Genomic DNA, 24,188 nt, shown 5'->3' with positions numbered 1-24,188 from the left:
TCTCATAAGCTTGATAACACAGAAGAAATGGACAGATTCCTAGGAACATATGAATTATCAAAGCTGGATCAAACAGATGTAAAACTGCTGAATAACACAATTTCTTTTTTTTTTTTTTTTGTACCGGCAATTGAACTGATGACCATGTGCTTGCAAGGCATGCACTTATGCTGCTGAGCTAAATCCCTGGCCCTGAATAACCCAATTTCAATTAATGAAATTGAAAATGTAATTAAAACCTTACCAACAAAGAAAAGCCCAGGTTCAGATGGATTCACCGTGGAATTTTACAAGAAATTCAAAGAAGACTTAATGCCAACACTCCTCAAACTCTTCAATGAAATTGAAAGCGAAGCAATTCTCTCTAGCTCATTCCTGGAAGCAAGTATTACTCTAATACCAAAACCAGAGAAAGACCCAACCAAAAGGCCAATCTCCGTAATAAACATAGATGTAAAAATTCTCAATAAAATACTGGCAAACAGAACGCAGCAAATCATCCAGAAAGTTATACACCATGACCAAGTGGGATTCATCTCAGGAATGCAGGGATGGTTCAACATATACAAATCAATAAATGTAATCCACCATATCAATAGAGGCAAAAATAATCATATGACCGTTTCTATAGAGGCAGAAAAAGCTTTTGATAAGGTCCAACACTCATTCATGATAAGAACCTTACAGAAAATTGGAATAGATGGTCTTTACCTCAATATGATAAAAGCCAGTTACATATATGTTAAATTACTTTTTGTTATCTCAAAAGTCACTGATGTAAAGTTCTATTTCTCTCAGACTTTTTTCTCTGTACATTATTTTAAGTAGTTCTCCTGCCAACTTCAAGTTACCAAAACTCCTGCAGTTTCTTTTCTGTTACAAACACTCATCTAGCACAGTTCTTACTGCATGTATTGCATTTTCGTCCTTAAAGTTTTGTATGAGCCTTTTCTTATGTCTTTCATTTCTTAATCACAATCATGTTTTACTTCTCCAAATTCATAATCAAACAGAACATTTTTGTAATCACCATTTTAACATTTTTCCACTCATTCGAACATCTCTGTCATTTCTAAGTATATTTCTATTGATTGATATCTCTCTGAGTTCATATTTTCCTGCTTCTCTGTACCAGAAATACTGTTTTAGTGGATGCTTCACATTGTACATTTTACATTTTTGAGTGCTGTATTTTAGGGTTTTTTGCGGGGGGAATACAAAAAGTTATATGGAATCTGATTCTTTCAAGAGTTGCTTATAAGGTTTGCATGGACATGGCTATAGAAGTATTAAATGTAGGAATAATTTAGCCCTGTTAATAAGATAATATACTGCTTAGAATTCTACTGATCCTACAAGGCATTACACATCTTTCCTCACCAGGTAGTAAGAATATGAACTATTCTCAGCCCTGTGTGAACTTTTTTAAATTTTTATTTTAAAGAGAATAAAACAAAAGAGAACATAACATAGCAAATCAGAACAGAATGATGCAAGCAACACAGCACTTCACAAGACAACTGGATATCAACAGTAGCTACCATAGTGTCTCTTTTCTTTGAAATAGTTGAGCATACCTTTACACACAATAATATCAAACATAACAAAATAATATAAAACCATTCAAAAGAATGAAAGCAATACAGGACTTCAAAACCAAAAAACAGGAAATGAACAATGGCTGCTATAATATCTAATTTTCCTCAAAAAAATTTATACTATCACACATAATAAAATAAAATAAAACACAACAGGATAGAACCAATCAAAACAGAAGAACAAAAACATGGTAGGACTTCAAAACAAGATGATAGTAAATCAGCAATGGCTACCATAATGTCTTGTTTTCTTAAAAAAAAGCTGTTCATAACATCACACATAATAAAACCAAACAAAACAGAATAAAACCAATAAAAAATGAATGACAGCATTATAAGACTTCAAAGCAATAAAATAAAATATCCCATTATACTCAAAATAGCTTCCCCTACCATCTGACAGCATAAAATCTAACAAAACAAGACAGAACAAACCTAGCAAAATTGTGTAAACAATGCAAGAATTCAAGATAAGATAATAAGAAATTGAGAGTAGTTTCCACCTTTCCCTCCCAGGTGTTTCCTCCCTTTGCTCTTACAGTAACTATTTTGCTTTTAGATCCTATTAACTCCATCTGTTTCTTATGCTAGGGTTCACACATATGAGTTTGAACTGCTTCAGCCATGAACATGATCTCCAGTTGTGTCCATTTGCCTAAGGAGCCTTGAGATTATTTTACTTTATACCTGGGTAGCTTTCTACTGCATGAGAATACCATATCTTCTTATCCATTCTGTGGTTCATGGGCAAGTTACTCTTGCTTTATTTATTTATTTATTTTGGTCTCTTGTCACATGGAACAGTTGTTTTCTCTTTGATTTTCAGTCTATGAATTTCCTTTCCAGTTAAATGTGTTTCTTGAATACAGTGTATCGATAGATCTTGTTTCTTCATCCACTCTCCCTGTTTCTTTTTATTGATGACCTGAGGCTATCTACATTAATGGTTACAATCAGGATACATTGGTTTGTCTCTACCCTGCTATCCTCCTGATGTTGGCCCTCCACTTTCCCCTTCATTCAATTGTCTGTCTTATTTGGCCATCCTCCTCTACTGCTGTTTCTGGAACCATGGTCATCTTTATCTCTCTCTAGAATATTCTCTAATGCTGTCTGTAGGGTTGGTTTGCTAGTCCTGAATTCCTTAAGTTGTTCTTTATCATGGAAGTATCTTATTTTTCCATCAAGTTTGAAAGGTGGTTTTTCTGGGTAGATCAACCTGGGTTGGAAGTTGTTTCTTTCAGGGTTTGAAACACTTCACTCCAAACTCTTCTTGACTTCATGGTTTGTGTTGACAAGTCTGCTGTGATTCTGATTGGTTTTCCTTTATGGGTGATCTGTCTCTTTTCTCTAACAGATTTTAATATTCTTTTCTTGTGCTGAATTTCTGGAATCTTGATTATTATATGTCGGGGTGTAGATTTACATTGGTCATGGCTAATTGCAGTCCTATATGCCTCACTTATCTGATGCCAGATCCATTTCTCATGTTTGGGAAGTTTTCTTTTATTACTTCTGTGAAAATTCTGTTAATTTCATTTGTGTTGACCCCTGCTTCTTCATTAATACCTATCACTCTTTAATTATGCTTCTTTGCATCATCTTGCAACTATTGGGTTATTTCCTGATTCTGTGTTATTTTCAAGATACCTTTCCTTTTATGATCACTAGCTGCAATCCTATCTTCAAGGTTTGAAAGTCCATCTTCAGTCTCTTTCAAGTGGTTTTGCCACCTTTAGATTGAATTTTTAATTTCCTGCATCTCTCTTTGAATCCTGTTTCATGTACTGTAATTCCTTTCTACATTCATACAAGGTTTCCATCATTTTCCTATGCTCCTCTTTATTGTCTATGTTGTCTTTAGACTTGCTGAACAAGTCTTTCAGTATGTTTGTGATTCCTTCTTTTCCCTGAGACATTATTTCTGATTTGACTGCTTTTACAATCTCATGAAGTTGTTTCCTTACTTCATTTGTTGTCCTGTCAGTTGTTTCAGGTGTGTGACTTTCATTTTCTTACATGAACCTATCTCCCAGACTTATTCTGTGTGGGCTAGAGGTCTCAGTTTGCCTTTTGCTCCTTCCTCTTGACATTCACCTGATTTCCTCCCAAGAAGCTGGCCGTGGGGACCCAGGTATTCTAGGGGGATGTGACAGGCACCTGGGTTCCTCTAATTCAAGATTTACAAGGAGGTGGCAGGGTGTGGAACAGGCTTCTCTAGACCTATGCAGCTACACAGTGGCTTTGCTGATGATCGAGGTGCATGGAGGTTGGGCTGCTTTTCTCAGTCTGTGTGTCTACACTGGGGCTCCCACAATGCTAGCAGACACACAGGGATGTGTTTGTCTGATTCTGCTAGTGGGTGATGGCTGCCTGAGGGAACCAAGGGCCTCCAATGGGGGCCTATGGATGAATAGGGCTTACCTGGCTGTGTGTCCCTGCTCCTGCTTGCTGCCTGCAGGAAGGAGCCTTCCGGTGGCAGCTCCCTGAAGGTGAAGGTGGATCTGCTGGTTCTCTCTGCTCACACTGGCCACCTGTAGGACATGGCCTTTTGGTGGTGGTGCACAGCAGGCAGAGCTGGATCTGTCTGTCTCCCTTGGCCTGCGCTGGGCATGCAGAGGAAAGGGCCTTCTGGTGACAACACCCAGCAGGCAGAGGCGGGTCTTCTTCTGGCTCTCTCTGCCTGCACTGGGTGCTCAGAGGAAAGGGCCTTCTGTTGGCAGTGTCTAGCAGGCAGAGGTGGATCTTCGGATCTTCTTCTAGCTCTCTCCCCTGTGTGAACCTTGATGATTGTTCGAATCTACTGTTTTCTCATGGCTCTTTCATTTCCCAGTGGTAGTTTTTTTTCCCCTCATGCATGTGCAGATCAGAATTCAGAAAAAGAATCTAAAGAACCCTCTGCATATCTCTAAAGTTCTCTCTCTCTCTTTCTTCTCATTCTTTCTGTACAAATCCTGCTTCTCAAGTATTGTCCTTGAAATTACAGCTTTTTTGATCTCCTTGAAATCTAGTCTTCCTACAGAAAAAGACCTCTAACTTTATTTTAGCTTTTCTCTTTTTCTGCTGTAGCCTATAAAATGATGTCATTCAATAAACTGTGGCAATCATAAAGCTCAGCTTACTTGCTTTCCCTGTTGGGAGTCAACACTTTACACTCTTTTACTGCTTGACGTCCAATATCTGAATACCACTGTTTCATATATCCTATATTGTTTTATAGCTGTTTAAATTGAAAGATATGGGGGATCCGAGCAAAGATGGCGGATAGATAACAGCTGGCTACAGAGGCTCTCTGAGATAGTCAACTTAGAATTCAACATAATACAGCATGGGGAGCCCTAAACAGAGGGAGATGAATTCTCTTGTCCCAAGAAGAAACTAAGGTGAGAAGAACCAATGAAACATACTGTCCCAGTACTATTACTGGAACAGCTAATTGTTCAGTGCTCCTACCACAGTGCATGACTTGCCGAGCCATCCGAGGTCCTGCCGCTTTGACTCATTGGAGGTGCAGTCACACTGAGGTCGGGGGTCAGCCAGCCAAACTGAGAGCTGAGCTGCCGGGGAGCCTGCATCGACCTGTGGTGAGTGACGGGACTGGAGCTATTTGACAGAAAGGGGGGCTCTGGCGGATGACATTTTGGGACTGGGCAGGACTGACAAGTACAAGGGGCAGCAGTGACTTCAGTCAGTTGTTCCCTTCCTAAACGGGATTGGTGGAGTAAGCTAGGCCTGGGTCACGTGACCTGGCTGAGACACAATAGGTTATCCGAAATTAATTCCCTATGGTGGAAGCACACACTAATGCAGTGAAGGCCTCAGAAGTTTGACTGACCCGGAGGGGAGGCAGCGCACAGTAATACAGTGCAGGTCTCAGGAGGTTGACTGATCCAGAGGGGAGGGGCCAGCATATGCTGCCCCTGTGTGCAACTCACTAGCACACTGCAGTGGGAAGGGTCACCTAGCCAGTGTGCTTCAGAAGAATTGTAACCAGCAAAGAAAGAAACTGGGGCCTCCTGGAAGAACCAAAAAATATGGGAAGAGGAAGCAACAACAAAAACTCCCCAGATCTCAACCCTGAGAACATTGATCCAGGACAGGTAAATACAAAGGAGAATGAGGACAGCAAACATGCAATATCATACATGGCACCAGTGGACATAAAGAGATATATTTGGGACCTCATATATGAGTTCAACACTGAAATATTTAGCCAAGTAAAGCAAGATACAAGAATATTAATAAAAGAGATGTTAAGCACCCCTCAAGAAGACACAGATGGAAGAAAGGAGGAACTCAAACAAAGGAGAGAACCATTTGATGAAGAATATAAACAAAATATAGAATATATGAAGCGGATTCGAAGAGATTACCAGGAAATTAAAAACTCTATAGAAAGATGGCAAATCTGCCATCTTCTGAAAGAAACTAAGGATAGATTATCCAAACTGGAGGACAGTTTTGCAATGTTGGATTATGAAAGGAAAAACTTTTTAAAAATAACAAGGAAACAAGTAGTAACAATACAAAGGCTAGAAGATGACAAGAGGATCTATAACTTGAGACTAAAGAATGTAAATAAAGAAGCTGGGATACAAACAAAGGAACTGCAAAGGCTATTCACAGAAATAATTAAGGAAAACTTCCCAAACATAGGAAAAGGAAATGATATTCAGACGTATGAGGTATACAGAACTCCAGCCACCTACAACCAAAACAGAGCTACACCAAGGCATATAATAATCAAGATCCCAGAAATTCAATATAAGAACAGAATATTAAAAGCTGTTAGAGACAAGAAACAGATAACCTACAAAGGAAAGCCCATCAGAATAACGGCAGACTTCTTGACACAAACCATCAAGTCAAGAAGAGCCCGGAGGGGGCTGGGGATTTAGCTCAGCGGCATAAGCACCTGCCTTGCAAGCAGGTAGTCGTGAGTTCGATCCCTGGTACCGACAAAAAGGAAAAAGACAAAAAAAAAAAAAAAAAAAAAAAGAAGAGCCTGAAGCAAAATATTCCAAGACCTGAAAGAAAATAACCCTCAGCCCAGATTGATATACCCTGCTAAACGGTCTCTACAAATTAATGGAGAAACAAGATGCTTCCAAGACAAAGAGGAACTTGGGAAATTTGCAGCCACCAATCCAACTCTACAGAGAATACTGCAGGGGCATTCTAGGGAGAGAGAAAAGTACTAGGATTCCAGGAACAGTGGCAGAGAGGCCTCAATGAATGGAGCAGAAAACAGAATGAAGTTAAGTAGACAACTTATAACAAAAAAAGAGCATAACATAAATGAGGCAGAGAAGGTTGGTTATAATCTCTAATATAGATGGCCTTGATACACTAAATTAAAAAAAAGAACCACATGTGGAGTAGATCAGGAGGTAGGGTCTACTGAGATGTTCTTTATAGGAAATATAAATAATGTGAAAAAGTGTACATGGACTGAAAATCAAATATGAGAAAACAATGCTTCATGTTACAGAGAGCCAGAGAGTAATAGGGGCAACTAAACCAGTATTTGTGGATAGTTTGGAAAGACAGGCTTTGATAGGTAAAGGAATACAATTAGAAATCAAGTCCCGGAGAGGGAAGGTTTGGAACCACTTAGGTAAATAGCAGGTTGCCCCTTCACCAATTTAAAACCAAGGGTCTTGGTCAGATCTAAAAATGCACAGTGTACCCTGGGGAAGTGAAAGGGAAGGGAGAGTCTTAAAAAAAGATGGCAGAAGATATTGTTAATAGTGTATCAGGATTTAAAACCCACATTACTCACACTACTCTGCTTAGATTTTATTCTGTCCCAGTTTGTCTACTTCCATTAGATTTGAGGGCACAGACAGGTATCCCAAAAACCATCAGGATATAGCACAGTAATCATTTTTAATTTCCTATTTTCTTAATCTGGAGCCCTGTATGACTTATACTGTTTTATCATGACTGATCTTAGTTAAATCTGGTTTGTTTGATTGCTGTTTGGTATCAACAGATTTTATTCAAAACTGATATGATTGATGGTATCAAGTCTGAGAATATAGGCAACTACACTGAAGATGACAAGACTCTACGATACACAATCTGGTTTGATTACTGCCTGTTTTTGAAGTTCTATACTATATACAAATTGTGTTTTTATTAATACTGTTATGTACTGATATATTCAATTATACTAGCCAATTCTATTGAAGATAACGAGACAAAACAGGAACTATGGTAGAACTCGTTGTACAAAGGTCTTATATGTCTTTTGCGTTTCATGTGTTTATAAGAATATGTTTACTTTTGTCTTGCTTTGTTTTGTTTCTCCCTCTAATATAGAAAGGATAGAAATACATGTTAAGACTCATGCTTGTATACAATCTATAAACAGTTTATGAGAAATGATCTTATGACACATAATGAAATGAACAAACACTTTGAAGAAAAAGAGACACTAATGTACCCAGTGCTGATCCTGGCATGCCATAATGTAAAATCCATCAATAGTATTATTCTTTGTTCAGAGTGATATTAGCCTGCTTGGGTTTGTTCAAGTTCAACATAATTGAAGACATGGATAACTGCATGTATAAGTGTATAGGATTGATAACCATATTTCTAAGTTTTTGTTGGGTAGTTGAACAGAACTGGTTGTAGTCTTGCTGTTTGAATCCCCCTTTATATGTTCCACTTTAGTTTCTTGAATAACTACTTGTAAGAGGACAATCTGTAATCATCAACTAGTGATTTCTTACTGTTTTTTTCTTTGAAAATATGTATTATTTCTACCCATTTTCTGTTTTGTTTAGTCTTTCTTTAAATAAAATTTTTTTAAAAAGACACTATTGTATCCAGTGCTAATCCCGAACTGTCATGATGTGAAATCCAGCAATACTATTATTCTTCGTTCAGAATGATTTTAGCCTGCTTTAGTTTGTTTAATCTCAACATAAATGAATATATGGATAACTGCATGTATGTTTAAATGTGTAGAATTGACAACCATGTTGTTGGATAGTTGAACAGAACTCTTTGCAGTCTCGCTGTTTGAATTCCCACTTTATATGTTCCACTTCTGTATCTTGAACAACTATTTGTAAAAGGACAGTATGTAAATATCAACTAGTGATTTCTTACTGTTTATTTTTTCTCTGAATGTATTTTTTATTAATACTGTTATGTACTGATATATTCAATTATACTATTTGAATTATTTTAGCAAACCCAAAATTATGCCATTTTCTGCTTTGTTTAGTCTTTCTTTAAATAAAATTAAAAAAATAAGTTGAAAGACATTTAGTCCATGTTATTCTTTCTTAGCTAGAAGAGGAAGTCCCTTATTACATTAAATTTCATATTTTTACAAACTATTTTAAAATTTTTAAAAATATATGTTAAGAAATCCATTGTTTTTTACTTGAGAATATTTATTTTTGATGTCATATATCTGAGATCAAGGAAAAGAATGTTTCACACTATCATTTCTCAACTTCAGCACTACTGATTTTTTGTTTTGCCTTTTTGAGACAGGGTCTCTCTATGAAGTTCAGGCTGAGCTCATCTTGAGCTCATTGTGTAGCCCAGGTTGGTCTTGAACTCACAATGATCCTCCTGCCTCAGTCTCCTGAGTGCTGCGATTACAGGAATGCGCCACCACACCCAGCTTAACTATTGATACTTTGGGCAGGCAAATTATTTCTTTTGGGTGCTGGTGTTTGACAATTCAGATAATTAAATATTTCTCAAAACATTCTTCAGTGTGCCCTGGGGAAGGGAAAATTTGTCCCTGGTTGAGAAGCAAGCTTTCAACTTTGTAGCAACTCAGAGATCTGTCTTTATTATAGAAGTGTTATGCAGACTAAAAAAAAATAATAAGGACATACTGAAACTGCCCAGGAGCCAAACTTGGAGAGATCCCAGTGGCTAAAGTTATAGCCACTTGCAAAATGAGCAGTAAATATTGAGAGTACAGGTGGCCCTCCATATCCATGTGCTCTGCATCTGCAGGTACAACCAATATTTTGGAAAATGTATGTCTGTGCTAGTCACGTGTAGACATTTTTATTATCATTATTTCCTAAACAACACCATGTGACAGCCACCTGCATACATATTTACATGGTGTTGGGTAGTATAAGTAATCTGGAGGAGACATACAGGAGGATATGCATAGTTTATGCACAAATACTACATCAAGTGATATAAAGGATTTAAGCATATGTATTTCAGCATCAGTAGGAGTCCTGGAACAAATATTCTGGGATACCGAGTGAAGACTGGATTAGGATATAACTCAAGCATGAATGAATTTATAAATTTATACTCATACAGATAATTGAACAAATAAGTAAATATGAAAGTGCATTCTTATTAATAGAATACTCAGTTAATAGATGTAGAAGCAATAACAGAAATATTAAAGTAACTGAACTAGCCCGACAAAATACCTGATATACATAGCTTAAAGGAGAGAAGATGGTTTCAGAGGTTTTAGTCCATAGTCATGTGACTCCTTGCCTTTGACTTGCTGGCAAGGCAGAATATCTCTGCAAAAGTATGGTGGGGGCTAGGAATGTAGCTCAGTGGTAGGGTGCTTGCCTTGTATGCACAAGGCCCTGGGTTCAATCCCCAGTACCACAAAACTAGTATGGTGGAAGAAAGATGTTGATCTCCTGGTAGCTGGAAAGCAGGAAAGTGAAAGTAAGAGGGGAAGTGACCAGGGACATGATATACTCTTCAAACCATGTTCCCTGTGACTCACTTTCTCCAACTGGGCTCATCTCCTAATAGCCCATTCAGCCATGAACTCCTCAATGGAATCCACTGATAATATTAGCACTCTCATGCTCCAATCAATGGATGTGGTAATGAGCAGACAAAAGTTTAAGTACAATAGCGTGTGTGGATATTTTTAAAGTATTTCCTCCAAAATAGTAATTTTGAGGGTGAGGAAACAGTAATTTTATGTTGGTGATTCGTGACAGAAATCATCTTCATGGTTAGCATCCCCATAATATATATTGACATATGCTATCCCTTCATGTGTTGGAGGGGGAAGGGCATATCACCCAGTAATGCATAACTTTAGTCTAATCATGAGAAAAATTCTGACATAACCAAATTAAGGGGCATTCTATAAAATAACTGATTGGTGTTTCTATGGTAAGATGTCATGGATTGCCAGAAACTAAGGAGACAGAATAATTAAACGCAAAGTAGTATTCTAAATTGGAACTGTAAAAGAAAAAGAAATTAGTGGAAGTGCTGATAAAAATCCAAATAAAGGCCATAGTTTTATTCAACAGTATTGTACCAGGGTCAGTAGCTTTGAGGACTATAGTATGGTTATGTAAGATGTTTCCATGGAGGAAGCTGGCTGAAGGGCGTGCAGCAGTTCTAAGTGGTGTTTTCAACTTCTCTGTAAATCTAAATTTATCTCAAAGTAAAAAGCTTAAAAAAGTGGAGCACCCTGTAGCCTCAACCATAGACAAACATCTGTGTATGATAATATATCACAGAATCTCAAAGTTGGAAGAGCGTCTGTGAATATCTCACTCAATCATTCATTTGACATTTTAGACACACTTGGGCCCAAGTAGATACAAATAGCAGCAGAATGTGGATTGGAACCTCTTTCCCTATCTCAGGTGAGGGCTTTTGTGCATCTTCTTCATGTCTTTAACCTACATCTCTGACGCACTGAAAACACAACCTGAGATGTTTTGGGTACATGCTATGCTTAACATCTAGTTTCTAGACTCTAGAGCAAGGGTGTGCAAATATCTTTTCTGGAAAGATCCAGAAAGTCAGTATTTTAGTCTTTGTGAGATCATACACTCTCTGCAACAACTACTCAATTCTGTTGTTATAGCATGAAAGCAGTCAAAGAAGATAGGGAAACAAATGGGTACAGTTCTGTGCCAATAAACCTTTGCCAAAAAGAAGGCAGTGGGAAGAGTTTGACCTGCAGCCCATAGTTTGCTAAGAACTGCTCCAAAAGACACCTAAGATGCTTTTCATGTAGTACAGTGAGTAGAAGATGCATGCATGTTCCCAGCTGGGGGAATAGTGGTAGAGAGGAGATCGTGATGGTCAGATCTTCAGAAATGAAGGAAGAATAGCAATGGGGATAAGGTCACTTTGTCCTTTGTGTTAGGTCGCCTCAAGCAGAGGATGATCAAGTAGTATGAAGAATGTCAATGACAATAAGCCTGTAAATGGAAAGATGAGCAATCATCCTTGTGACATTTCATTTTGCCCTTTTGGCAAGAGAGGGGGCTTTCTATAGAAACACCCAGAGCTGTGGAGCTTTCAGGTTTCAAAAGGAACAAATTAAATGTAACTTCAAAATAATTGGTTTTTAATCAAAAGCATATACACATGTGCATGCAGAGGAACAAAGTGTGATCTAAAATGCTTAGAAATAGTGACAGAATAAAAAGTATAATTCTGTTTAAAAGACATGATTTATCATAACCCTGTTTAGTATTGAAATAAAGCAGACATAAGTGAGCACACTGAAAGGAGGAGAAATTTGTTTCTTAAACATGTTTTAGTGAACTTTCCCAAGAGTATGCTACCTAATTGAACTCCTTTCTTCTTTCAAAAAAATTGTTCTATTTAATAATAGTTATTACTTATTTCAAAGGTGCCCAGTGATAAAAAATAATCTTTTTCTGATAAAATAAACCTCCAGCAGTATCTTTCCTTCTCATTTTTCTTATTTATCTTTGATGATAAAGTAAAATAAACAGGAAAATGCTAAATGCATTGGGCATGTTTAAATAATTTCTATTCCCAGCCATTACTTGATATTGATGCAATGCTTCCTTTCATGGCTCTGATTACCTTGTTAGTTTTCCAGTTAAATACTTATATCCAAGTTTTGTTTCAGTCTCTGGTTGACTACAAGCTTACATGAAACATGCTGGTTCCATCATCAGCCCTACTGTGGCTCAGCTGGTTACAGTAATGTGCATGGCAAATGCAACCTGTCTAGGGTTCAGCTAGCATCCCCAAACATACTGTACCAATAAGCCCTACTGGTCACCTCACCCACCCAGGAACCCACCAGAGTGTTTGACAAGAAAGCACAAAAGAAGCCATCAAGAACTCAAAGCTATGCTAACTAAAAATACTAGATTTCCTGGGACAGGTCCACATCTAATAGTTGTCCTCATTGATCAGACCCTAACTGTGTTCTCGTCAGATGATAAATTTAGAATTCCAAATTCAGGGCTGGGAGATTTTCAGTACAGGCAGAACAGTTGGCACATGAAGCAAATTAGAGGAAAACTGAGTAAATTTCTTAAACCTTGGTCATCTTGCCATGTTGGATTCTCCACCCTCCCCTGCCTTCCCGTTTGGGGCCTTAAATGAACATTGTGTCAATTAAAAAGTGGAATCTAGGGTGAGAACAGCCAGGGTAAAATAAGGAAAAGATGGGTGTCTATGAGGAGAGAGAAGATGGGCTGGAGAAATGGGACATAGAGTCCTTTAAAGAGCACACATTAGGAGTCACTCAGCTTTATATACTAATTCTTTAATTTTCCGGCTATGTGATCCTGTTCAGAGTGGGAAGGGGGGACATGTCATTGAGCATTTCTGAGTGCACTGTTTCCTATGCATCAAATAAATATCTACTCTCTGTCCTTCCACGCTGCATGTAAAGATTCATTAACACAATGCATGGAAGGGGACTCTAAGCATTCTGGCACTGAGTAAACTCTTGCACTTAATAGAAATTTAGCCCTGGAGTATGTGGGAAAAGGGAATCGGGGTAGCCAGCTCAAGAGAGGAAAGAGTCCAGATTGGCTCTCTGGGAACACAAGTGCTTTTTCTGCACTGCAAGTTGCTGCTTCTGTCCCAGTACCAGACGAACAACTTGGGGAACGCGGCCTATTGGAGGCACTTGAACAGCTCTCCGTACTTAGAAGTCAGTACTCCTGAGCAAACATATCACCAACTTTATTGGCGGGGGGGGCTTTGGGAGAGGCAATCATGAGGCAAAAGAACTACCCAGCAAGCTCTCTCAGAATCCCAAGTCACTGTAGAATAGATGTTCAACTGAAGGTCCTCACAGGACACTACTCGGTCAAGTGACTTTTTCTCAGCACTCCCTGCACCTTCACCTGGTATCTGAGTTAGCTGTCAAAGCTTTTTCTCTCTGCTGCAGCCATTGCTCTCTGGCTGCTGGGGCTGGCACACTGAAGCTGCCTGGAAATTTCCTCATTCTAATCTTATGCTAAGGACAATGCCATAGCAACAGCTGAGTGGCAGGGAAGAACATCCAGGGTAAACATTTTATCCCATGTTGAGTGCTGTGTCTTGTTCAGCACATTTTGGATTTATTACCCTCGCCAGTTGCAGTGACCTCAAGGAATGAAAAGCCATTTGAATGGTAGTATGAAAAAACTAATTTAAGAAGGAAAATCTGCTATACATATATCAAATAATGTCTTTCAAACTAATACAAGTGACTCACTGCCTTGGATTATCCTTTTGAATTATTCATGCTTCTCTTCTTTCCTCCTTTAACACAACTGAAAGCTGGCATCACCATTCCACCTCAGTTCTGAGGAGAGGGAAAAGAAGGGAAGAACGAGTCTATTTATTAATATTTGTGAGTGAGTACTTTGAAAATAAAGGAGAAATGCTTTTTAGCAATCAACTGCATTGAGACAGTGCCTACTTTCACAGGATTCAACACATCTTGGCATCATCTATTTGATGGCATCTATCACAGTCAATTTGTGAGAATGAATTGAGTGCTTACCATACGTGAAAAAGAACACTCTGTGCTATAAACACCGAAGCTGAAGTAATCATAGAAGATGTGATGTTGTCACTTGAGTAAGAAGAGAACAGGAAATGGAGAGAGAATCTGAATTTTCAAGAAGCTACTAAGTGTCAAGCTCTATCCTGTAAGTTCTAGATACATAGGATGAGTGCACAAGCACATGTGCACATGCGCGTGCGTGTGTGCGCGCGCACACACACACACACACACACACAGACATTTATTCTAAGTGTTTTAAAAGCGATATGAAAAATAAGACTTGAAGTAGTTAGACATTATGGCCATGGCTACATAGGAAGCGTGAAACAGGGCCCGGATTCGCTCCAGTCCCTTTGACATTAAACACTGTGCTCTTTTCTCTACACTATATTGGTATCTAAAAATATGACCCTTCAGATCTGGGGTAGGAAATTTACAAGATGATCCTGGAATGTCTTATTGTACTTAGCAAACAAGGAAGATTTCAGAGGGTACTAGGTACATATAAGGACTAAGGAGTTAACAGATTCCCCAGTGTCCAAAGAGGGGCCAATCTGAGCCTCAATCTAAACCAGGACAATGGATTAAAACATACAAAATATGTTTAAATCCATGAATGCATCATTACATTTTAAACATACTATAATAGGGATGCTAGTGAACTAGCTTGTTTGTAATTTGGCATTCATCCTGCCTTCCTATGCCAAGTGTACTAAGCAGTAGTTGTACTAAGCAGTAGTTGTACAGAGATATTATAGCTCACAAGCAAGAATAATAAAATAAGAACATCGTGATTTTACAATGCTCGATGAATGAATGAATCTAGGCTTGTTTATCAATGCCTGCTAACACCATAAAAATAAAAGCAACCAGATAGTATGCACCTCTTGACAGAGAGAAAAAACTACACATGAAGCAGTCTCACCAAAAACCAAACAGAAAGCAGCACCTTCAAAATCACCTATGAAAATCCACCTATGTGGATTGTGTTAAAGTTAATTATGAGAATGTCATCATCAAAATGCAGGGTGTAGGGAATACTATGGGAAAAACCAGCTCATTTTTATCAAAATATTCATTTTTATCAAAATATTAGTTGCAAAAAGAAAAGAGATGTGGAGACCCTATATATTAAGAAACTTAAAGACCATCTCAATCAATTTACACTATCTAGCCCTTATTTAGAGGTTTATTCAAACAAACAAAAACCCATTTATGCATTTGGAAGGTCAGTATATTTATAGATTTTAATGACATTTTATTCATTTTGAGATGTAGCAGTTGAGTTATGGAAATGCTTTTAAGAATCAATCTTTTAGAAACACATTCTGAAATTTGTCTCACCAGAGTTCATTGTAGAAATGGGTCTGGGTGTGGAATTGTGCAAGAGGAGCCTAAAATAGCTCATCAAGCCCAGAATGGAGGAAGTTATCAGGGCAAAAGGAAACAAAAGCCCACTGGAAGGAACCGCCTGTGGCTTATACCGATACAGCTTTAGCAACGAAATGAGTAATATTATAATTGATCAAAACACATTAAATCTATAAAAATCAATATGTAAAAACTTGGTTAGTCACCATCAAAGGCTGTTAGGATATGAACTCATTCTGAAAATTGTTAATCTTAAAAGGAAGACCTTGAACATTTATCTTGCCTTTTTGGTATACATAGCAATTGGAGGTAACTAAAATGGCTCGTGAATAAAATAAAATTCTTCTCTATAGAAAAGTTCCAACTAATAAATGTAGGAGGAATAACAGAATTAGAAAAATGTCATTGTGTCACCCTTAATGAAATGATGGATCTAAGCTATAAAAACAGACCGACTAAAAAAATGACATCTTTGAGAAAATAAGAAAAATTTGAATATGCATTAGGTATAAAATAATATTTATGAATTATTAACTTGTTAGCTATATTGTCATACTAGCAATATAATTTATAAAGTGTGTGTACGTATGTTTGTACATTATATATACATATATGTATGTATTCAGGAACAACTACTATACAAGAAGAGAGAAGTTTTTGAAAATTGAAAGGTGTTATTTCTAATTAAAAGAGAAATATTAGGGAGAAAAGTTATTTTGGGGTAAAAAGGCTAAAAATTTTTACACATAAAGTTTAGGAAGTCAACCATAAAAATAGGTTTTAATGTGCAGTAGGAGGCTACATGTTCAGACTTGCACTCCGAAGAAATGTCAGAGCTGGGGAGAGATCTGGGAGTCATGTCTATAGACGCCTCCAATGAGCAAAGCCTTACAGTTAGATTTGCACAGGGTGAGGAGAGGACAGGCCCAAGGCCAAGCTCTGGACAGTATTTACATCACGGGGGGACTAGCAGGGGACGAGGTAGAAGTGTTGGCGAGGCAACTAGGAAAAACAACAGAGCAACAAGAAAAACAACCAAAACCAGGACAAAGGAAGGCATCTCCCAAAAGCCAAGGAAACCCAAAATAGTCTGGTCTCATGGAGGCTAGAGAAAAGAAAGCTGAGAGAAGGGCAGTCAGTGATAAAGCCTGGATCAAGGGCGAGAAGGATAAGGCGCAGAAAGTAGAATTATTCCTTTCCCCACATTTGTACCATATACACTAATTAATTTCAAACTGCCAGTGATCTGACTAATAGTGAGCCTGTAAGAAAGTATCGTAATCATCAGCCTCCATCTGGCCATTCATTCATTCCTTCCCTCATTTCCCCACTCCCCCAGCCATTCATTTAATCGACATCCACAGAGCCACTACTCCAAGCCAAACCCCTGCTATGTTCTGCGGATACTGAGACAAATAAAATATCTGCTCTCCAGAAACTCACAGCTTAATGAAGAAGACAGACCTAGACAAATAATTACAACATAGTGTTAACATTTCAGCAACGACTTATTAAATGTAAATTCTAGGGCCAGGCACTATGGGAGGCACTAAGGATACAAACACAAACAAGTGGTTCTTGCCTGCTGGGAGCTCAGAATATAGCTTGGAAGGCAGATGGAATTACAATAGATTGTGATATGAACTAGAAATAAAAGGCCTGCACAAACTAGAAAAGAGCGGTGAATAGGAAGTAAGGCTCATGAGTATGCCCTTTGAGGTGGGGGTTGTTTGCTTTCCGATTTTACACATGAGGAATACAATGGTTTGGATCGGGGCTGTCTCTCAAAGGCCATATACTGCAGGCTTGGTTGCCAGTGGATGGCGCTACTGAGAGGTAGTGGAAACTTTAAGAGGTAGGACTTAGTTGGAGGAAGTAGGTCACTGGGGATGTGTCCTTAAAGGTGATAATAGAACCCTGGACATTTCCTCTCCCTCTCCGTTTCCTGTTCGCCATGGGATAAGCAACTTTACCCCACCATGTGCTTTCTGGACACAATTTTTCTGCCTTGCCACTGGCTCAGAAGCCACAAGAGCCAAGTGGCCACAGGCTGAAGCCTCTCCAAACATGGACCAATGTGAACCTCTCGTCCTTTAAGTTGGTTTTCCTCAGTTACTTTGTCACAGCAACATAAAGCTGATTAATACAGTGAGGTTCAGGTATATGAAGAAGAAGTGATTTTCCCCAAGGCTGAAGAGTTGTTTATGGCAGAACCAGAGTTCAAGGGTGAGTCTTAAGATTTGGAAGTTCTCTTTTTATCTGATGAAGAGAAAAAGGAGGAGGAACGAATTAGAAGGAGGATGATGGGATTGGGCAGGAGAAAAGCAGCAGCTAACTTTTACCAAATGCTAACTGTGGATCAGATGTTCTACTAAGTGCTGTACACATAGCCAGGCAACCCTCACATCCTATGATGCAAAAACTCTGCTGGTCCATTTTCTGATGTTCCCCAGACACAGCAGATAACATCCTTGAGATCGCAGAGCCACGATTTGAACTCATGTACCCTGCCTGCCAGGAAGGGCTGTGATTCACCGTACTCTACTGGACCTCAGTCCTGTGATGGGCAAACCTTGTCAGCCAAGACCCAACCTTCTGCTTCCTACACCTCAGCAAACACCTGCAGATAGCAGTGGTCCCTGCTTTTGGCTTGACAGGAGACTAATGAGCAAAACTGAGAACTGAGAATTGACATTCAGTGATATTTTCCCACTACAAAGTGTCAGGGCTAGGGTGAGAAGGAGCAGTACTCCCAATCTCCTCCTGTGAACGCTTGGACTGAGAAGTCCTTGTTGGGACTCCTGACCTATAGCTCACAAAGACTTTCACATGTGGAACTTGGTTAGCAAGTCACTGTGGGTAAAACTATTTAAAAGGTAAAACAGAAACAAGATGGTTCGTGATCATGAAGATTTTCTAGAGAAGATTAACTGTTTCTTTTCTCTTCAATCCACAGATATTTCCCAGACGTTCTCTGGTCTTCTTGAAATTCCTACTAAGATTTTCTGCTATTCCAACAAGAATGTTCTTTCTACTAACATATAGAGCCTATACCTCCTGGCTCCAAATTCACTTCCCTTCCCATCACAGCAGGATCAATGCATACAAGGGAATAGAAAAAAAAAATCACACCACAGGAGCTGGGACATCACTCCTGGGTTTTGTCTCATTAGTCCTAACGGCAATTCCCCTACCCTCTTCAGATCCCTCCAGCTAGAGGTTCTACCTAGAACCTTAGTTGCGCCCCATTCCTAGACTCGCCTCAGCCCCTGGGAGTAAGCTGCTCTCCCCCTTCTGGTACCCTCAGAGCGGCTGACTGAAAGAGCTGCGATGTTCTCAAATCAGAGCTCTTCACAAGCTTAGCTCTTACACAGATCCAGCCTTACCAGATGATCCTCTGCCTGATTCCCACTTCGGAGTCCTATGGGTGTCTGGCCTGTCTTCTATCCCCATCCCCTTTCGAACTGAATTCCTAGCCTAAATGAGGCAGTGTCCCATGTGTCTCTTACCCTCAACACTTGGTTCAGGGAAAACTCCTCGATTGTTGCCTGCTGGGTGGATTAACCACTCCATCTGTTTGTTCTTGCCCGTCTTTCTCTCTGGAACTGGTACCTTGGCGCAATAGCTGCACGTTGGCCACTAAGGACAGGTCTGGCAATGATTACCCAGTTAGCCAAAGATCCAAATTCTACCCATATACTCATTCTTTAGGTATGGAATCTTGAGAAGGTTACTTTATCTCTCCATGCCTCACTTTCTTTGTATGTAAAATGGGTAAACATCACCATTAGGGTTGTTGAGATTAACAAAAGAGTCAACATGTTAAATGTTTAGCACAGTGTCCACACAAGTGTCTGCTCAAGTTATCAACATCATCATCATCATGATGAATGCTGACCACTATTCCTGAATGTTGACCATTTCCCAGACTATCATTGAGTGGTTACTGAGGCCCACTTGGAGATCGTTTTCCTTATTGCCATGGCTGCCTCTGTTTGTAACAAGGTCATTTACCCAACTGTATGTCCTGCCCTGTGGCCATAGACAGTGTGACAGTCCAGCTCCCTTGTCCTTCTGCCTGGCCTGCTTCTGCCAGTAAGGCCATCATTTAAGGCCTGTCATTCAAAGCATGCAAGTCTCAGAAAAAGATCCGCTTCTAACACACAAAATATGAGTAAGTAGACCATTGTCTCTTGGGCTCTGCAGTCCCTAGAACAAGTGGTGGTGGAAGAAATTATCAGTATAGTTTGAGTAGCAACAAGTTTAGAGACTGAAGCAGAGGTATAAAAAGCTGGGTTACGCCTTTGGGAAACCGGGTGTGGGTTGGCCACTGTCTAAGATCAGAATGAGTCCCCCAGCCCCCACACACTGTAGTACAGCTTTTCTGGAAAGATTTTCCAAAAAGAGCAGAAACACAGGACAGTTATGCTGCTGTTTCATAGATGGTGAGGAGTCCTGCCAGCGTAGCTCCAGATACAATCAAAACAGAATGCTAACATCTCAGAGACTTGGGGTCACATCCTAAGAGAACAATGGTTGAACAAAACTCCTCATTTACTGCTCAGAGCCCAGCCCCTCAGACCTGCTGACTCCAGGAGGGTCTGAGTCGGGAGCGCCCTCAGGAGATTTAGCCAAGGATCCTTCTACAGGTGCAGAAACTGAAGGCTGGTTTTGCCCTCTGCTTGGTTCTTTAGTGAAGTTGGGATATTCGTATTCATATTCAGGCTATTACTACTTCAAAACAAGTCTTAAAAAATGCCTAGGCTTGGAAGCTGACAGAAAGCACTTCCCACGACCCGCAGGGCTTCCTCTTTTTCACAACCCACCTAGCCACCGCCTTGATGGTTAAATGGTTCCTTCAGTTGGGCAATCTGCTGGGACTTTCTCTTTCTTTGTGGATTTAGGCTCACCCTTAGGTATTTTTATTGCTGTGATTCTGGTGCCTTAGGCAGTATCTGCAAAGAGAATTCCTTCTTCAGCCCCAGCCAGGGTGGTCCCCTCACCTACCTACACCTTCTCCATACATACAGCTCTTAAGTCACTGGATGCAGGCAGTGTGGCCCAGAAAAAATAATAGTAACAGAAGCTCCTTGTCACAGCTCAGACTTTTGAATTTTTGAAATAAAATGAAACACAGATTATTCCCAGTCTTATTCCCAGCTGTGTGGAGCTAGGTGATCCTTATCAAGCTATTAAACTGCTCTGAAACTCAGTTTCCACCATAAAGTGAAGACTAAATGGGACAATGTGTCTAAGTGTTTGGCATAGGAGGTGCTGAGTGAGTTCTAGCTTGTATTAGTTAACAGACAATCAAATAACCTCTTCATCTTTACCATCTGTCAAACTGGCCCTTGTTCTGTAGGTGCTGAGTGCCAAAAGTGTGTTCCTACTCAATAGGCACAACCCCCAGGCAACAGAGGTAGAGAGTATGGAGGTCCAAGGTGATTTCCTGATGCCTCAAGTCCCACTGACTGAGTAGCAGAGCCCAGACTCTGGGAACTTCTGTTTGTCAACTCCGTATCTGTTTACTGTCTAAATTCCCCAATAAATTTTAGGAATTTAGATACCATCTCATATGATCTCATTATTTCAAGATTTGGGAACAAGCCAGAGAGAACAAGGTCATTTTACAAAGCTGAAGGCTAGTCGACTGGGGAGCAGAGCCCAGGTCTCCCGACTCCTAGTTTAGCACTCTATGAACAACACAATAGCTTCTTTTGAAAAAAAAAATTGTCTCCATCCCTAGCTCAGAAAACATGGTCATCTTAGCCCAAAGCTGCCACAGGTTTCTAGGAAAACAGCCAAGTGGTAACTGCAAAAGTATCCCACAATTACAGGCCGGCCCGCTGAGTACCAGACTCACTCTCTACAGACTGCACACCTTCAGTATGATGGAAAAGAATGTGTCAGCACAAAGCCCAGTGACAATCAAAGCATGCCAATCGCTACAAGCTTGGCACCGTGAAGCACCATCACTGAAGTAGACCCGATAGTATTTCTGGAATGTCAAGCATGAGCTCTAAGAAACAGCCCCATTTGGCAGTTCCTTCTGAAGCAATAAAGACAGTTAAATGAAGCCCAAGTAGTGCAGGATATTATTGTTTACATGCAACCCTTATCTCGTGGCTGTGGGAAAAGCAGCCAAATTATACAAGCTCTTTGCTTATAAGTGGTGCTTGGCAAAACACAGAAGGCCAGCCTTGCTGTTGGTTTGCTGTTGTTTCTTGAAGTCAGCTTCCTTTGAAAATGAAAAACGTGGTCCTCACAATTCAGGCTCTAGCACTGGGGGAATGTGTGAGGGTTTCCACTTGCAGTTCATCAAAGACACAAAGTTAAATAAGCATGGTGTTTGCTTTGAACGAAGAACATCAGAAGGTGGACGGCTCATTCATCAGTGTACCTATGAAGGAACTGCAATTCTAATTTAGGTTTATAAATGCAAAGGTTTCAGATGGAACAGGAAAGGATGTTTCCCATAGAAGAAAATCAACACCTAAAATTCCAACAGTTCTCCTTTTCCCCTTGAAAACGTAACCAGAACATATCTGTTAGCCACCCTTGTGTCGGTGGGCAATGGTGGCTGTGGAGCCTTGTGACTGACAGAAGGAGTTTGTTTCCACAGTGTGCCCTGCCAAGCACACAAATCAGGAGTGCCTTGCCCTACTCCCAGGAACACAAGTCAGTTAAAGACAGTGTCCACGGGCTCAGTAAATGTCAGTTTGGTTCCCTCAGCTCCCAATAAAAATAGCCACAAGCCTTGAACAAGTGGTCTGCCCTCGCATGCTTCCTAGGGCCCTGGCAGTAAAGGAGAAGGTTTTTCTGAAGGCACCATCTTCATGGCCAGCCCCCTCAAGTGTAACATTTTACAGTTTGTTTTACTCTGACTGTATTCATCCAACATGTTTTGTACTGGCCATATTGTGCGCTAGGTATCAGAGACAGAGCGAAGGATCACAGCAAAAGCATTCTGTTCAGTCTAGTTGAGCTGGTCCCAGGGAACATGAATAGTGTTTCAACAGGCATGGGGGTGGGGATGGAGTCCTAATGAGAAAGAAGATGTAAGAAGGAAAGAAGTTAGCTAATGGTTCACACTCTCATTTGCTTAAACAGTTTGAGTCACTGGATTGTAAGTGGTTGGGGCTGTTCTCTCAATGTGAATGAGGATATTCATGGAAAACACGCTTGTTATTAAAGTGACGCAATGCTTTTCTGCAAAAGACTGCATGCAGTTGAAAGCAGTGGGCCTCCATAACTATGTTAGCGTTCATTTGTAAGACTTCTGAAGCTTCCAATAAACAGGAATTTGGCCTGTGTCTAATTGGGTTTTAATGGCTCAAGCAAAATTAAGAACTAGAGTAATTTGGCATGGCTTTTTTTCATTCAAACTTTCTATCATCTTAATCTTAGCAGCTGTAAATTATAACTCTCGCTCATCAGATCATAAGGAAAACCTACAAGTAAAGGAAAGAAGTAATAAAAATATTTTTTAGTTTTATTAGGTAACCATAATACCACAGGAAAATAATCATTCTTTATTTTCCAATCTATTGATGATGTATTTTATGAAAATCAAAATCATCTCCTTGACCATTTGATCGCATGTGTGTAAAGACGTGTTTTCCATCTGTACCCCGATGGTGATCGTATGATTATGGAAGCAACCAATGCCAGTGATCAATCATTCTGCATTGCTTGAAAGTGTCAGGAATATTCTAAGGTTTGGAATCTTTTCTTTTTAGTTCTAATATTCTGAAATATGTACCTACAGATTATTTGGTATTTTTTTACCAGAAAGAGATAATTACCCAGTTCTTATTAAAACTACCAAATTATAATTGATCTTCCTTCCAAAACCCAACCGTGAACATGCTACAGAATACAAGGATGCTTGATGGCTTGGTAGAAACCATCAATGGTAAGGAAATCTCTGGGGAATCAACAGGCAGATGGGTTGGGCATCTGAGTGGAGTAGAGTTGGGGATACACCTTGGGGAAGAAGGGCAAGAACAACAGACAGGCATTAAGGTAGGAAAAGTTATTTTTAATGTGTCCTTTGTCTCTACTCATTACCCGGAGAAGTTTACTGCTTGTCCCCCTGCCACTGGAAAACATAAAAACAGTAGGCCCCTGGCCACCAACATGGGAAGGTAACTCTGGGGTGGTTTTCAGGGCTGGCTGGAATAATAGGTGCAGGGTATGAAGTGCATGTGGATTGGCTGGGCCTTAAGCACTTCACCCTACCTCCAAGCATGTCCACAGTCAGAAAGCTAGAGGTCTACGGCTAATGCCTAGGCCAAATTTCCACTTGTGAACTGGAGGTGCTGTCTCCTCATTATCACTGGCACTGGGGGAGACACTAGACAAAGTTTAAGTTGTTTGCCACGGTTGGACATTACAACCCAAGATAGATAATAAACCTGGCAGAGTAGAGCTCACAAGCAAAACAGCCAAGGGGC

The sequence above is a fragment of the Cavia porcellus genome, unplaced genomic scaffold (assembly GCF_034190915.1).
Source record: "Cavia porcellus strain 051 isolate PalLab524CR breed Dunkin Hartley unplaced genomic scaffold, mCavPor4.1 scaffold_3, whole genome shotgun sequence".
NCBI lineage: Eukaryota > Metazoa > Chordata > Mammalia > Rodentia > Caviidae > Cavia > Cavia porcellus.
This window is presented reverse-complemented; position numbering follows the sequence as displayed.